This window comes from Pinus tabuliformis, chromosome 1_2 (genome assembly GCF_031772625.1).
Source record: "Pinus tabuliformis cultivar Carrire ecotype Pingquan chromosome 1_2, CPIR1, whole genome shotgun sequence".
Taxonomy (NCBI): domain Eukaryota; kingdom Viridiplantae; phylum Streptophyta; class Pinopsida; order Pinales; family Pinaceae; genus Pinus; species Pinus tabuliformis.
The window spans coordinates 1341010305-1341027913 of NC_142298.1; the positions used below are offsets into that span (position 1 = coordinate 1341010305).

Genomic DNA, 17609 nt, shown 5'->3' on the forward strand with positions numbered 1-17609 from the left:
TAAGAACGCCTCCTGTGAGATAGCTATTTTTTAAGGAGCTTTATCTCACGAAGCTATGCTCCAACTTTGGCAAGTTTTTACCTTTGCCCCACAGACTTTCTTCATGCAAGGTCGGAATCGGCTAATCCTACGAGTTTAAAGGGTTAGACCTACAGGTTTAAAGGGAGGACCTAAAAATTAAAAAAATAAATAGTCGTCCCTTGCTCACATTCCAAAAGTTTGCATGCCCCCAGGTATAGGATAGAATTTCGAGGCTGCCTCTCCTCTCCCCTACCTCTGCTTGTCTTTGGGCGTTCACAGCTACTTGTCATCTTGCCAATCTAATGTTAACGATACTAGTCTTCTCGTTATTTTAAGGGGTCCTACGCGATACTCAGGCTTCCCGTCGGCCCAACTTTTAACGAACAGCTATTTGTGACAAGAGAAGAACACTACTCAAAGACAAAACAATGGTATTATTGAGGGAGGCTTGCCTCTTTCTTATTATCCGAAGAGGGTTCTATTCGCTGCCGCAAATCAATCTCTTTCTTCGGCGATGTCTATCATCAGGTTACTAAAGATGGCGACCACCTGTTGCAGCAATAGAATCTCTTTCTTTGGAGGCTGCCCCTACTTATCCTTCAAAACATATGTTTTAATGGGTGAGGCTTGTCTTCAAAGATGGTTATTACTTGCTACCGCAAATGGTCCCCTTCCTTGGTATCCTGATTATCTAGACAAGGGGAGCGAGAAGCTGATTATTTCACTCGCATAACTTTGACAAAAGAATATTATTCTAGAACAACCCCTCTTCCACCACCGGACGGGGTACGGACTAGTCCATTCTTCTGCGGAAATTCTACCTTATACCTAGGGTTTCTTCTGCCCGAAACAGACCAGGGTGCATGCCCCCTGGGTTCCAGTCTTTCTTTCCGAATCACTCGCACTCATCGGGAAGGAGGACTGGGGGTGGAGGCGAATCTTGAGTGAACAGACCATTTAGGATTGGTATTTGACTATTTGCGATGCGAGATCCCGGAAATGAAAGTTGGTCTATGAGCTTGACCATCCTTCCTTCATGTGGAAAACACATTACTCTAAAGAGTGAGGAGACTATCGCTCCCATGCAATAAATATAGTCACGTCCAAGGAGTAGGTTATAATCCAAGGGTCCCTGGATGACCATCACGTTTAAATTGACGGTCTTCCCTTTCAATGTAACAGGTACATTGGGGAGGATCCCTAATGGTTGACTGGTTCCTTTATCAAAACCTGAGAGATTTCTTAACTCAGGTAAAAGCGCTGGGGAACCCAGTGCTTTCCAAGCAATAGAGGAAAGGATACTCACAGATGCCCCTTCATCAATGATAGTACCAGCCATAATCATTCTATAGATCTGGACAATGATTCTGAATGGTATACTGGCTGGTAACCGGGGTCTGCCTAGTTGATTCCAATCAAAGGATACAACCAGGTTGCTTGGTGGTGGGACCGAATATACGGCCGGGTATGACCCTGATGATGTTCCTTCCTGCGATAAAGGAATGGGCGCATTGCCCTGACGCTCATCAGAGTCGGTGCTGATGAAAAGAACTTGGATGGTGTCATCCTTATTCTCTTCAGTGAGGGTGTCGCATGAAGATGACTCTTCGGCGACGGTGTCATTTGAAGATGAAACTTTTGAAGGTAGAACCGGGTCAACTGCCGTATCGACCTTTGGACTTTCGTCCGGTCTGGATTCAGTAGGTTCATTTTCAGTGACTGACGCTTCAGCCGACCACTTGAGCGGGCCAGCTGGATTTTCAACTATCAAGGGATTAGGCGCGAGTTTTTGGTATCCAGGAGGAAGTCGTAACGGTGAAACCGGACGATCTTCCAAAACTCTCTTTGCCTCATCTAAGAATGGAAATTTGTGGATGGCATGATTGCCTTCACACAATAGACAGGGTGATCTTGGTCCCCTTCTTCGTCCTTCACTCTCGTTAGTTGACGGACTGCAATCAACATGACAACCAGAGGTTGATGCTACCGGATTGTGCAACCTTGGGGACCAGTCCCTTAGTATCCGGGGAATACAAGGACAATCACGATGGAAGTGGATCCCTTTGCAAATGACACATGGCGATTTAGGCCCGGTCGGTGCAGTGTGTGGGTTTTTGTCAGCTTTCTTCTGCTTGCCCCCAGTCGCCTTCGCCAGAGGCTCCTTCTGCTTCTTTTCTCTCTTCTTCTTTTCCTTCTTCTCCTTGGGAGGCTGACTCTTGCCAGCTCTACCTTGCGAAGATGAAGGATCAGAGGAAGTATCGTAAGAAGTGGAAGGCTGGTGGGTAGTTCTAGATTGTTCTGACTGTTGATTCGACTGCTCAGGATTAGGGGCGATCTGGACTACATTAGTTGAAAAGAGCCATACAGGTAGGCCGATTGTCAATCCTGGAAGTGACAATGTTGCCATATGAGGCGCACCAACATCTCCCCAAGAGGAGAAGGGATTTGGACTTCCGCCAAGGTTACTTCCTTGGTTGGTGGGCTCCATACTTTTCAACTGAAAGATCAACGTGGGAATAACAGGTGATTATGTTCCGCTTAAAATAAATTTTATTAACGACGCTTTTAGACACAAACTTGCTTTTTCATGTTTTAAGAGTCGAGAAAAAGCTAAAGATGACTCTAGTCGACTTCGATGTATTAACGAGCCCGAAGTGACAAATGCTCGGTTGGACTTTTTCAGTTATAGAGTTTGAAAAAGGCCAAAAGAAACTGCTCTGGAGATCTAGGCAGAGGGTGTGCCAAACCTTTCGCGAAACCACAGAATACGTTTTACGGTACGGGTGGTCGATCTTCGTGAATGTTGTGTTCACTGCATCGCGATCAGTAGGGCGGCCGACACGGCTTCCTAAGGATAAAGGATAAATGCCTATAGGGGTCTCCCAATATACGCGACGGTACGCGGGAGCACAAGTCCGTATTAGTGCCACCGACTCTCAGGAGGAATCACCCACCTTCGTAGAGATCGACAGTCACTACGTTTAACGACGCCGGAACACGTCTCTACCTAGACCTCTAGATGTTTGCGTTATGTTACAAAGCGTTGTTATGTAAATTGGATTTATTTTAATGTTGATCTTGCTTAGCAGTTTGCCTTTAAGGATCACCACGAGATGTATATATACAACTTCCTAAATGCAATCTAAGATGAGAAGCAAAACTTTTCAATCTTTCAACTTTGAAAACCTTAATCTACTGAGGGAAAAGAAAGACACAACTTTTCGCACAGATCATAGAACACACACTAAAATGCAAATTTTCCTAAATCGTCAAGCACACAGTCAAATGCAAATATGCACAATGCATCTATTTCTTTTCGTTATCCTTAATGTTGATGTAAGACAGAAAGGAAAACTGTTGTATGACTTTTGAATCTAATTTCAAGCGAAAAATAAACAAGCTTGTCCAAAATCAAAAGACACCTTAAGATCGACTTGTTTAGACACTGGAAATGTATAGATTCAAACCATAAAATGAAAAACAAACAAACTCAAACAGCCATGAACAATAATAAAACTAGCTCTTAAGATCACAAAGACACTTTTACAGTTCAGGATCTAAGAGGTCACCGCTATACTGGTTCGCTTTTCACAATGGGAAACTGTAACTGAAGCAATAAATACTGAAAGAACACTCACAGTTTCATCACACAACTGAGGCGGAATAATGTCAAGGAAAGTTGGTTTACAGCAAGTACAATGACCAGCAATCAGCAGCAAAAATCAGTGAAAACAGGGCTAAGACACAGTGGGAAACCTCAGGAAGACATAGCCTAACTGGGTCAGCGCAGGCTCTGGTCTGTCAAATTGACTCTCAGCACAGTTCCCGAAGGGAGTACCTGCGCTGAAATGCAGACTGCCTGTGGACAGCCTGTACTGAGACACAAGAGTTGCGTTCACAAGGATTTCCGGGTCATAAAAAGCTCAAAAATACACTGTTTTTGCTGAAATAAAAAGCTATAGGTCAAGTACAGGCTAAGGGATGATCAAGAGGATGAAAAGCTATCACAAAGAGTACAAGATTCTTTTGTAGATCAGCTCTTCAAATCATGAATCTGCTCAGAAAATGAGCAAGAGTAGCAGCCCCTCTACTTCGCTTTTGATATAGTCAAAAGCTTTTCGATTTGGTACTCTTTTCTTCAGGAAATGAATAGCAAAGATACTACAAACACCAACAAGATACTAGGCTCCCCAGTATGGTCGCCAGTTTGTTGTGGGGAAAATTATCCGACTCGGAATGACCCTATCCCGACTCTAAGGGTGACAGTTCCTTAGCAACAACTGAAAGTAAAGCTTTGATATTTTCCTTTATGAAAGTACAGAGAAGGAAGAAAAGATTAACCAACCGGTGTCTTTCACTTTTGTCAATCCTGTCCTCTCTCTTTGTCTCTTGTTCCCAGCTCCTTGCTCTCTTTACCGGCCCAGCTACACACAGATCCTGCACAAACAAGAGAGGGAAACTACAAGAAACATGTACTCATAACTGATGCATGGATTAGAGTGAATCAGATATACAAGTAAATACAATACATCAATGCAATACAAGTATATAGGAGAACATTCAAAGCTTTATTGATAGAAGTAAAAGGGTTCTGAGAAGGTTACAACCATCAATGGCTCCAATCCAGCAGCACCTCCCCAGCAGCAAGAAATCTCCTCTTCACCTCTATAAAAGCAATCACCCAATAGCTCTAACTGTAAACCAACAGCACTTCCTTGCTTTGCACAAAATTCCAGCCTCCCTAGACCTCATGAGAGAGCTCTATATATAGGAGATTTGGAGAAAGGATGAGTCAGCTTGAGACTGACCTAAAGCTGCCTTGTGTCCTCTCCCACTTTAGTTAATCTTCAGTTCTTGAGTCCACTTGGAGATCCTTGCTTACACATGGAGATCAAGTACCTCTTACTCATCACAGGGCGAATCCCTTGAACCAAGTGTCAGTTTGGAAGCTTCCTGGGCAGTTGACACCTTGCAGAATGACTGTGCCACTTGGCCAATCTCGCCCAGCGCAGGTAGCCTTCATTGGTTTTGACTTTCAGCGCAGGTACAAGGAGGAGCAGTTGACATTCAGCGCAGTTGCTCAGTGGAGCAGCTGACATGATCCAAAAATAGCCTGTTTTGAGTGTTTTTCAGGTGGAGAACTGATGGGAAGTGCTGTGGTTTGCTGACCTTGTTCTTCTAGGGGTAAGAACAACATGTTTAGGGACTGAGGATCCCTGTAATTATTGACATTTCATGCTCCATGCTGCGAGGCACAAAAATGTCTATAACACCTATCTCTCCATCTCCCTTATCACTCCCTTTCTCTCTTTCTCTCCACCTTTCTCTCTTTGTGTCTTTCTCCTTTCCTCCCTCATTCTCTCCCTCCCACCCTCATTCTCTCTCTCACGTCATCGCTCTCTCCCTTCCTCTCTCTCCCTTTTTCTCCCACCTCCCTCTCTCTCTCTCTCTCTCTCTCTCTCTCTCCACTGTCCAACTTTGTCACTATCTCCCTCACTCTCTCCTTCTTTTCCCCCTTCTCTCCATCTCTCCTTGTTTGCCTCTCTATCTTTCCCCCAAACATACACACTCTCTCTCCATCTATCCCTTGTCACTTCCTCTATGTCTCTCTCCACTTTTCTCTCTCAATTTCTTTCTTCTTCCTTCCCTCTCTCCCCTTTCAACACCTCTCCCTCCTTCGCTCTCTCCTCCTCTCTCTCAATCCCACTTTCTCGTCCTTACTCTCTCTCCCTTTCTCTTATACCTCCCTCTCTCCCCCTTTCTCTCCCTTTCTCTCACTCTCTCTATCTCTCGACCTCTACCACTCTATGTATTTGTTCTTCCCTCCAATATATATATAGCGTTAATATATATCATGATATATTAATATATATTATAAGATAACAAATTCAATATTGTATTAATTAAAAGTTATTAAATTTCATAATATTAATATTATAATATTAATATTAGATTTAATGATGTGTTTTACATGGCATGATGACAAAATTTCTAATAAAACTATATCAAATTAATATTTTCAAATATTACAACTTTGACGTGGAAATATTATGTCTTTAAAGATTTTAATGTATCCATAAGATATGGCTTTCCTTTTAAAGATTCATTTTACAAATATTTAATTAAAAGAAAAATTTTGGAGCACGATTTCTTTGTGTTGAATTAACATTTTTACTTTGGTTTAAGAAATCGTATTGCCTTTAGTAAAGAGTAAAGATGTTTAAAATTTTACCTAATTTGGAATTTTAATGTAGTAAAAAAAATTGTTTCGAAGGTACATTTATGATCCATTCGAATTCAAAGTATATGATAAAAGAACTATTAAAGGCATGAGATAATTGTATTATAGTTTTTTTTATCTATATGGTTATTTTCATTTTGTCTAGGGAAGACATTTATTTTTTTATTGTTTTATTGGACAAATATAATTACACATTGCCCTTAGATTAATTGAGATTTTTTAACATATTATTTATATGCTTGAAAAGAGTGGAGAGAATTGTTCCTAGATCATCCTAGTTTTGCTAGCTTAACAAGTCAAGAAGGTCGGTAGTGTGGCAAGGATTTTGAAAATTAGAATGGATGTGACTAATATCTAGACAATTGAATAGAAAGTTTTTTTCATCTTCAACCCTGTTAGTATCCCAAAGATGACTCTTTAGTTACAAGGCTTTTTGGGAATTGACCAATGGCCAATTTCAATTTGAAGCTGGCACGAATTAGTTTGTATTTTAACAATGTTCATTTTCTTCTTAGCACTATTCAAGACACAAAACAATATGATCTCCTCCTTATTGAGCATCCTTGTATCATCCTAGCTTGAAACAGAGGTGAAATATTTGGTTAAAATTAAAAGTCATTTTAGAAAACCTCTTGGCTTCCCATATAAATATATATTAACTATCTTTAATAATAATATTTAATTTAATAATAATATTTGGTTGATGTTTTTGTATGAATTGTAAGCCACCCTTGAACAAGGAAGTTGAAATAGTTGTCAAAAACTAATGAAAGAGGCAGCCAAGAATAAGGAAAATCCAAAGTAATAAATGTAGCTCATCGAATAACCCATGTTAGAGATGCAAAGGAGACTGCTAGGTAAACCTAGATGTGAAGTATCTCAAAATAATAGACCAGATGATTACGTTGTTAATATCAAAAGCTAGAGAACAAGTAAAGATTAAATATTGAGTTAGAAATGTAAGAGATCCAAAGGAGACTCCTATGTAAACCTAGATTCTAAGTAAGTAAAAATAATAGATGATATGATTACATTGATTAACTGGAAAGCCAGAGAACAATCAAAGACTGTAAATTGAGTTAGAACAAGTAAAGGTTAAATGGCCTTTTTATATCACTAAGCTTGTAAAGTAAATTACAGGTTGTTTTTTTCACTATATTGAATTTTGGTTGAGGTTAGTTGTAATGTTGAATAGAAGAATTAATCATCTATTTAATGTTCTCATTAATATTATGCAACTTTCGATTTAGGTAAAGATCTTTTAAAACAATTTTTATTTATGCAACTTTAGATTTAGCCAAATATTTTTATTATGCAACTTTCGATTTAGCTAAAGAACTTTTAAAACAATTTTTATTTATACAATTTTAGATTTAACCAAATATCTTTAGAACATTTTTTATTTCGTGAAATTCTCAACTCTTTGATTAAAATTTAAACCACCTAATACACATTTAAATTTTATAATTTAACTATTAGAAAAACACATACCATTAGAAAATTACATATCGTTCTCATCTCATATGTTTTCGATTAAGAAACTATGACTGCACCTAAAATTCATACCTACTATTCAGACTGGTATCATTCATAGCTACCGGTCATTTCAGTGATGGTGTAACTATTTCCCAGCTGATTCATATTTGCCCCACACATTTTCATGGTTAATTAGACTATATTAATGTCTAGCTTTAGGCAAGATCACGGCATCAAAATCATCGAGAGAAAGGATAAAATATGGGAGATACTCGATTTGTATTTGGATCAATAGCCATTCTTATTGATAGGGCAGTTCAAGTAATAGAGGGGCACATCAAGATTGCTCTTTGTTGCAGAAAAGAGTTGGGGATTTTAGAAAATTTAGTGAAGGAGATTCAACCTATAAACATGGAAATTCAACAATATGACATATCTATTTGGCAGTATCAGAGTGATTTAGTTAACAAGATTGAACATTTTACAGTTAACAATTGGCTTCAAACATTGAACAGAATTATGGAAGTTGCAATCAAAATAGTGCATAAATGTCAAGTTCCAGCATAGAATATGGTATCTTGATTCTTGTTGAGCAAGAAGATCAGGAAGAGTATTGACAGTCTATAGAGTCATTTGGAAAGACTGTCTTTGATTGGATTCACTCAACAACTCCATTTTGAACTGCAAAGCATACAGTTACAGAGCCATGAAGCTACTCAGAGCCAATCTTCAATTGCTCCAACAAGGTAGCCAAGCCTTGCAAGTTATAGGCAACAACTAATTCAAGAGGCATGCATCGTGGGACAAGATGAGGTATTCGAAACCCTTAAACATCTCCAAACAGATGATAACAAAATCGCAGCCTATGGGACATCCATAATAGGCGTTGTTGGCATGGGTGGATATGGAAAAACTCTGCTCCTCAAGAGAGCCTTGAATGACAAGCAAGTGCAACAACAATTTGAGAAAGATTTGATTCTGTGGTTGACAGTTTCCCAAAATTTGTCAATCATAAATCTCTGCAATAACCTTGGGAGACAAACAGACCTCCATTTAAGTGAGGGATTTGACATGAGATGAAGCGAAGAAGATGTCAAGAGATGGATTTATCAAAAAACTAGTAGCAGGAGGTTCTTGCTATTTTTAGATGATATTTGGGACGATAGTGAAAATCTGTTGGAGATGTTGGGTGTACCGGATGATCAGATGAATGACAGCTCCAAGATCGTTTTATCAACAAGAGATTGAAGATTCCTTTCAAAAATGAGAGTGGGTACCCAAATTGCCATGGATAGTCTGTCTGCAGATGAGAGCTGGAGACTCTTCTACTTTCATGCGTTTGTAGGTATTCAGCACACTCCACATGTTCGAATCGAAAATATTGCCCGGGATGTCTGTGGGGAGTGTGATTGGCTGTCGCTCACTCTCAAAGTAATAGGAGCAGCCATGGCGGGCATCACTGCGCCATCAGATTGGCGGTTGACTTTGGAGAAGTTGCAAAATGCGAATAAAGTGGACCCTCACGTAGAGAAGAAACTCTACAATCGGTTGAGATTGTTGGAACTACTACACACTTACATGCGGACTCTTAGTTAGAGCATGGGACTACATGCAATATTCCTTCTGCATGATTTACTCCTTGATTTTCTCCTTCTTCAACTCCGAAACTGGTTAGTTCTTCTGCATGATTTACTCCCTGATTTGCTCCTTCTTTAACTCCACAATTGGTTAGTTCCTCTGCATGATTTACTCCCTGATTTGCTCCTTCTTTCACTCTGCAACTAGCTAGTTCTCTCTCCGAAACTTGTTGTAGGTGTTGAGTCTTTTCATTGATCACCACTATGGTGCATTACCTTGGTATCTTCACCCAGTAATTCTATATCATGAGCATTGTAACCTATTTTCTAATTAATCATTCTTTTGTTCTTTCGATTTTCTTTTATTGTTTTTGCTCTGCAAAGCTGTGTGTTCAACCTTTACTAGCTAGATTCATCTATGCAAGTTTTCTAACACATTTACATGGTATCAGAGCCCACAAGTTGCTAAATAAAAGGTGCACCAATAATTTATTTTGCAGGTATTACAGCTTGGAGATCGAAGATCAATAGAAAATTGGAGTTTCCCAAAGCATCGATCCTAACATCGTACAACTATCATGAATGGAAGGACCAAATGGCTCGATACCTTCGTCAAAAAGGGTTGTACATAATTACCATGGCTGCAGAAGTGGAACCAACTTCAGCCATAGGGAAATCCAAGTACCTCAACCATATGGATGAGGCCCACGGATCCATATGCATGTGCATCTCTCCAGAGTTGCAGTTTCATCTATCTGCCTACAATACTCCCAATGAGATTTAGAAAAAGGTTGAAGAACTCTACAGAAAATAGGATGAGATGAAAGGACATCTACTCGAAGTGGAGTTGCTGTCATTGGATCCACGGAACTATGACAGAATTCAAGACTTCTTCACCAAATATAATAATCTATTGCTGCAACTCAAGGGTTGCGGAATTGACAAATCCAAGGAGGAGAGTCGTCAAGTTCTCTCTATTATCTCAAAGCTCGGATTGGAATACTCCATCTTTGTGTCTACATTTCATTCAGTAAAGCTCACAACAGATAAATCCTACACTATGCCTTCTCTCAAAGAGTTCATGGAATCCCTTGATTTTGAGCAAGGTAAACTCATTGGCATGGGGAAAATCAAACCTCAAAAATCGCATGCACTTGCTATGCATGATGGCAACCACAATAAAACAGATTTGATTCAAATCAGAAAAATCAGCAGCAAAAAGACACGGGAAAAGTGCATTCCCATCCAAAGAAGGAAGGGTACACCAAGCCCTTCAATGAATCCTCCGGCTCGAGAAATGAGAAAGGGAAGAAAGGAAACAAATGCACCTATTGTCAAAGAGGATTCCATCCAGAATCCTCTTGCATGAAGAAACAAATTGACCAAATAGCAGAAATCCTTCAGAAGCACAATCTCGGGGACCACATCCCTCAAGGTACCAAGAAGAAAATTGAGGGTCCGCCACATGGGAAAGGTAACAATTTTCATGCTTTAGTTGCAATTAATTCTTCCCCTGATGCATGGATTATTGGTTCTGGTGCATCACATCATATGGCTGCTGCAAAGGGAGTCTATTCCTCTTTGAATGCATGAAAAGGACCTCCCATCCTCATGGGAGATGACTCACCTATTGAGGTCACAAGAAAAGGTAGAGTGGAACTTTTACACGGAAGCTTTGAAGATGTGCTTCATGTTCCAAAAAATTCGGTAAACCTGCTTTCAGTTTATCAGATCACTCATTCTGGCACCAGAAAGAGAGTGGAATTCAATCCAGATGTAGTGAACATATATGACCTACATAGCAGCTCCAAAATTGCAACCAGTGAGGTAAACAATGGAGCCAGACTGTAACATTTTCTGAATTTATTAAATCTGAATCCTCCTTATTGCTTACACATGCTGATGATAGTACTAGGATTTGGCATGAGAGGTTTGGTCACTTAAATTACAGGTATATGCACTAGCTAAGCAAGCATGAGATGGTGGAAGGCTTGCCAAATATTAGTTTCTCCAAAGGAGTTTGTGAAAGGTTTGTCCTTGGCAAACATCCTAGAGAAAAGTTTGACACTGGCAAGACTCATAGAGCATCCTCTCCTCTAGATCTGATCCATAGTGATCTCATGGAACCTTTTCCTCATCCTTCCATCAACAAAGCAAGGTATGTGCTTACATTTATTGATGATTTCTCACGGTATACTTGGGTGTATCTTCTCAGGAACAAATCTAAAGTTTTTGCGCACTTTGAAGATTTCAAAGCACTAGTTGAGACACAGTCAGAGAGAAAAATCAAAGCCCTCTGTACAGAAAATGGGGGGGAATATGTTAACACAGCACTTCAAAACCTTTGCCTTGAGTCTGGCATACAGTTGCAGTACACAGTTCCATACACTCTGCAGCAGAACGGAGTTGTTGAGAGAAAGAACCGATCTCTCAAAGAGATGGCTTCCTGCATGTTGCATGCTAAGTCACTGCCTCATAAGCTATGGGCTGAAGCACTTAATTATGCTAACTACATCCAGAACAGATCTCCTCATAGGTTTGTCAAGGATCAGACCCCCTTTGAGGCCTGAAGCAGCACTAAACCAGAGGTCACCCACTTCCGTGTTTTCGGCTCCCGAGCATGGGCCAGGATCGCCTCTGAAAAGAGGAAAGCTCTTGATCCATAGAGAATTAAGTGCATCTTTGTTGGATGCCCTAATGATGTTAAGGGATACCAATTCCTGATTTCCTCTACGGACAAGCTCATCATTGAGCGAAGTGTCAAATTTGAGGAAAGTCTCTCGCATGCACCTCTCTACATGCAGACACCTTTTATCTATGTCATGTCCGAGATGATGACTCAGTACACTCAAATGCAGATACAGAGCATGCAGTTGTCGTGGTAGAGAATGCAGATGTAGAGACAGAGTCTTCAGATACAAATCCAATGCATGCATCTGATGATCCACATCCAAGCCCAGATCAGGCTTCTAGCAGTGAATCAAATTCCCCTGTCATAAATCAGAGAACAAGGAGCTTACGTGAGATATATGCACAAGACCACCCAGCTGCTAGAAATGGTCTTGCGGGGGATAATTATGATCTACAGAGGACTAGCTTAGAGTTTATTGAGCCTCCTCTTGTCCTCACTGCCACTGAACCATCGCCATCCTGGCATTGTCATTTGGTTTAGTCTTCTGATACACAATCTTATGCTGAGGCTGTTGGGCATCCATCTTGGGAGTCTGCCATGGAGGAGGAATATAACTCCCTCCTCAAGAACCAGACCTGGGATGTGGTCCCCCATCCTTTAGGAAGGAAACTTGTCCGATGAAAATGGGTCTACATGACCAAGAGTGCTGCAGATGGGAAAACCACCAGATGGAAAGCAAGGATAGTAGCCAAAGGATTCCAACAAGTGCATGGCATTGATTATGACGAGACCTTTGCTCCAGTAGAAAAGATGGATTCCATATGCCTTACACTTTCCATTGTGGCTACCTAGGGATGGGAAGTACATCAGATGGATGTGAAGAATGCCTTTCTTCACGGAGACCTATCTGAGGAGATCTACATGGAGCAGCCACATGGTTTCATTCAGGATTCATCTTTCGTCTGTAGACTAAAGAAATCTCTCTACAACCTTAATCAGGTCCTCAGAGCTTGGTATGCAAAGATGGATTCTTTTCTCTTATCACAAAAATTTGAAAGATGTAAGTTTGATCCGAATGTTTACATGCTCATGACACATGATTCTCTTCTTATCTTAGTTTTGTATCTGGATGATCTCCTAATCACCGGTAGCTCGGCTCCAGCCATTGCTACAATCAAGAGGGCCTTGCATGATAGGCTCTTGATGACGGACATGGGTCCATTACACTTCTTTCTTGGTCTTGAGATCAGCCAAGATGCCATAAGCATCAAACTCTCTCAGGCTAAGTATGCACGGGATCTCCTCGAGAGATTTCGCATGACTAACTGCAATCCAACACCGACTCATTTTCTCTCTAGGGTCCGCCTTGAGGATGGAGGTGACACTCCATTAGTTGACAGCACTCTCTACCGATAGCTAGTGGGGAGCTTATTTTACCTCACCCACTCTAGACAAGATCTCTCATATGCAGTAGGGGCATTTTCCAGATACATGCAGGAGCCGCATGAGCTACACTGGAATGGTGCCAAGCACATCCTCCGATATGTGCATGGCACCATCACCTTCGGGATTCACTATGCAGCAGGCATTGCGTTGAATCTCCTTGGCTTCACAGATTCTAATTGGGCAGGAGACAACATTGATCGCAAGTCCACCTCTCGATATTCACTCAGTCTAGGATTTGGCCCTATCTATTGGTCAAGCAAGAAGCAGGTTGCTATTGCTCTCTCTTCGACTGAGGCCGAGTACAGAGGAGTAGTCAACATCACCATTTAGGCTCTGTGGCTATAGCACTTTCTCACTGAGTTGGGCGTCCAGTTCCACCAGCCCATTGTCATCTGGTGTGACAACCAAAGCACTCTCAAATTTTGCAGGGATCTAGTACAGCGGCAGTGGACAAAGCACATAGAGATCCACATGCACTACATCAGAGACTTAGTACATGATTAGGTCATTGACTTGCAGTTCTATCCTTCAGCAGAATAGACTGCAGACATCTTCACCAAGACATTCACTGAGCAGAAATTTCACTCTCTGCACGATCATCTTGGAGTGAAGGACACAATTGCTTAGCAATTGTCTTTTCTTCCTCTTTTCTTTTGATTACATTTTATTTTGAGGGGGGGTTTTTCCCATGAGATTTTCCCTCTTTCCTCAATTTTAGTACAAGTTGCATTTTATTTTGGGTGACCTTTAGCCTTAGTTGCCAGGGCCCATTTTCTATTTTTCCCCGTAGTGGTGTTTAGGGGGGGGTTTTGGAACTACTACACACCTACATGCGGACTCTTAGTTAGAGCATGGGACTACATGCAAGATTCCTTCTGCATGATTTACTCCTTCTTCAACTCTGCAACTAGTTAGTTCTTCTGCATGATTTACTCCCTTATTTGCTCCTTCTTTAACTCCACAACTGGTTAATTCCTCTGCATGATTTACTCCCTGATTTGCTCCATCTTTCACTCCACAAATGGATAGTTCTCTCCAGAACTTGTTATATGTGTTGAGTCTTCTCATTGATCACCACTATGGTGCATTACCTTTGGATCTTCACCTAGTAATGCTATATCATGAGCATTGTAACCTATTTTCTAATGAATCATTCTTTTGTTTTTTCGATTTTCTTTTAGTGTTTTTGTGCTGCAAAGCTTTGTGTTCAACCTTTACTAGCTAGATTCATCTGTGCAGGTTTTCTAACACATTTACAGAGATTGAGTTATGATGCGCTGTGCACCTCACAATATTTTCCTTTGCAACTCTGCTTTCTCTACTTGAGCACCTTCAAAGAGGATGAGGAAATGTATGTGCAAGATGTGATAAACTTGTGGATATGAGAGGGCCTTCTTCCCACGGAAGATGGTAAAGATCCATTAGAAGTTGGAAGGGATTACACTAACCTTTTAGTGGATTGATGTCTGATCGAAGCTAGTATTAAGGATGCTAATGGACAGGTGGTGATCTTCTCTGCACATGATGTTTTACATCATCTAACACTGCAAATTTCCGAGAATGAAGAGAATTGTTGTTTCAGAGTGGGGAAAGGTTTGGTGGAATTCCCATTGAAACATTGCACCCGTAAAACCAGGATTTCTCTGAGGGCCAATAATTTTAGGTCAATACCTAATGGATATTGAGGTCAAGGTCTGCAGGCGATGTTACTCTCGGAGAACATATCTCTGGAATATGTTCCGTCAAGAGTGGTCACGACTCTCACCTCTCTTAGACTTATTGATTTGGGAGGGACATCCATCAAAATTTTGCCTGATAACTTTGGAGCATTGAAGCATCTGGTCTTCCTTCGTTTAGCAAAATCACCAAAAGTGAAGCTGCCAAATTCAGTAACATGTTTGAAGAAGCTCGATATACTGGATCTGTCTGAATGCTACCAGCTGAGTGAGTTGCCTTATGAGTTAGGTAAGATGACAAGTTTGATATATCTAGATCTGAGTTTCTGTCAACAATTGAAGTGCATGCCTTGTGGGATCTCTGCATTGACATCGCTACAGTATCTGAAAATGGAAAGATGATGGAAAACCACAGAGAAACATTCTGCGTGATTCGATGGGAGGTTGTGCTCGTGCTCGCTTCTGGGATCTGCACCCTCTAAAGCACCTTAAATGGCTAGCACTAGAGTGCTCGAAGGATCCAATTACAGATGGCGTAGTGGGTGACGTGACAGAGATGAGGACTCTCATCCTGAGGATGTCACATATGAAGGCATTACCAGAGGAAATGAGAGGTATGGTAAAGCTAAGCAGCCCCTTTGTGGAGTCCAACGTTTTGGGTAAGATCCCATCGTGGATATGTGGTTTCCAACTGCTAAATTGTCTAATACTAAGAGATTGTCCCCAACTGTGTTAGGATATTCCGACACATAGGAAATAGTTAAGAACAACTTGGTCTAATATAGAGTTAGGTATAGAGTTAGGTAAAATGTGTTTCTTTACCTTGTACATTTTGTAACTTACAATCTGACGGTCACGATATGTAGTGAACTGACGGTTCATTCTCTCCTCGGTATTACCGACACTTGATCCATGGCTTAACACCCGATTGGTCCACGATTTCTATTTAAAGCGCATGGAGGGTCATTTGTAGGGTAATTCGTCTATGAGAGAAGCATATGTAAATTTTCATTCTTTTATTAATAAATTGCTTGAAGTGGCCACATTGGCTCAAGCCGTGGACTGTTTCCCTCTTTGAGGGTTTTAACCACGTCAAAATACTGGTGTATTGATCTGTGATCTGTTTGTGAGCGGTGTCCTTTGGTGTTCTGTCTGAGGAACTTACCCTGTAAATTCCTATATGACGGTCACGATATGTAGTGATCCGACGGTTCATTCTCTCCTCGGTATTACCGACACTTGATCCGTGGCTTAACAAACTGGAGGAGATCCCTGCAGGGTTGGAGAAGCTTGAATGGCTTAGGAGGCTGGATATAGTTAAATCATCGTCTTTAAAAGAGTTACTCAATGCCTTTGGAGAGGCGGGTGCCTTTCCACACCTAGAAAGTTTCTAGTTGGAGGAAATTGATATGGTTGACAGTTTTCCTCTGATAAGGGATGGGGCTCTACCTCTCTTGAAGAAGTTGGGCTTAGTCTTTTGCTCAAACGTCAAGGCCATTCCTCTAGGAATCGAAAATTTACAGAATCTGAGGGCACTGCATGTGTATGGCAGTCCCTTAATACTCGAGTCTATTGAAGAAGAAGGTGGTGAAGCATGGTCTGCAGTTCGAGAAATGGAAGGAGAAAAGCACGTAGAGATACTGAAGAAGTTGATTGATGAGCACTGCCATAAAGATGGGATGGGTTGCTCAAGCTTATGCAAATGGGTTTTCCCATCGAAACCATGGTCATGGTGTTGTCCCTCATGGTACTACCCATAATGATTTTTAATGTGAGATGCGTTAAGGTCGTTTTCACTCAATGCCTTATCTTTAATAGTTTCTATTTGCCACTCATTCCACTTTCACACAGCTGGAATCACTTGAGTTTCAAGACCATGACTGACTCTTCAAATTTTCTTTTACGCAAATTATCTCTTCTTTAAAGGAGTCAAGATCAAGATCATGATCTTTCAAGAAAATTGTTCTCTCTTCCTTTAGGGAATCAAGATCATGTATAAGTATAGTGAAGATTGAAATCTCCCTGTCATATTATAAAAAAAAAATGTGACATTATCAATTTGCATTGATTTTTTAAATGTTTTTGAAATGGTAACCAGAAAAGTTAAATTACAAGTTAGAAATTGGTAAATTCAATATTTTAATGTTATTTTCATATTAGAGCCAGATGTAGTTGAAAGGTTTACACCACTAAGTACATGGAGGTCACTGCACTGTTGGATGGGAGGAAAACTCAGATTCAGAACCAAGGAGGTGTTGGAAATAATAATTCCAATCACCGCAATAAACAGCTTGACAATAGCCATATTTGTTAGAGGTATTTTTGCAGGTTGCGTCTCTGTTTGAAGATGGAAGGATTGAAGCGAGGCATGAACCATTTTGAAATGCAACAAGGAATTTAAAGTAGTCAATGTACTTTGGTAAATAGATATGGCCAAGCATTCATTCAGAGAATATTGCCCACACTCAATAAACATGTGCGCGATTTTGATTACACTGAAGAACAACATCATATTAATTACTTTGCTCTGTCATAAATTA

General features: G+C 40.6%; 1 pseudogene; it reads left to right on the forward strand.

Moving 5' to 3' along the window:
- The first annotated feature begins 9001 nt into the window (after positions 1–9001).
- Positions 9002–16829, forward strand: LOC149211165 (putative disease resistance protein At1g59780; annotated as a pseudogene).
- Positions 16830–17609: the final 780 nt, after the last annotated feature.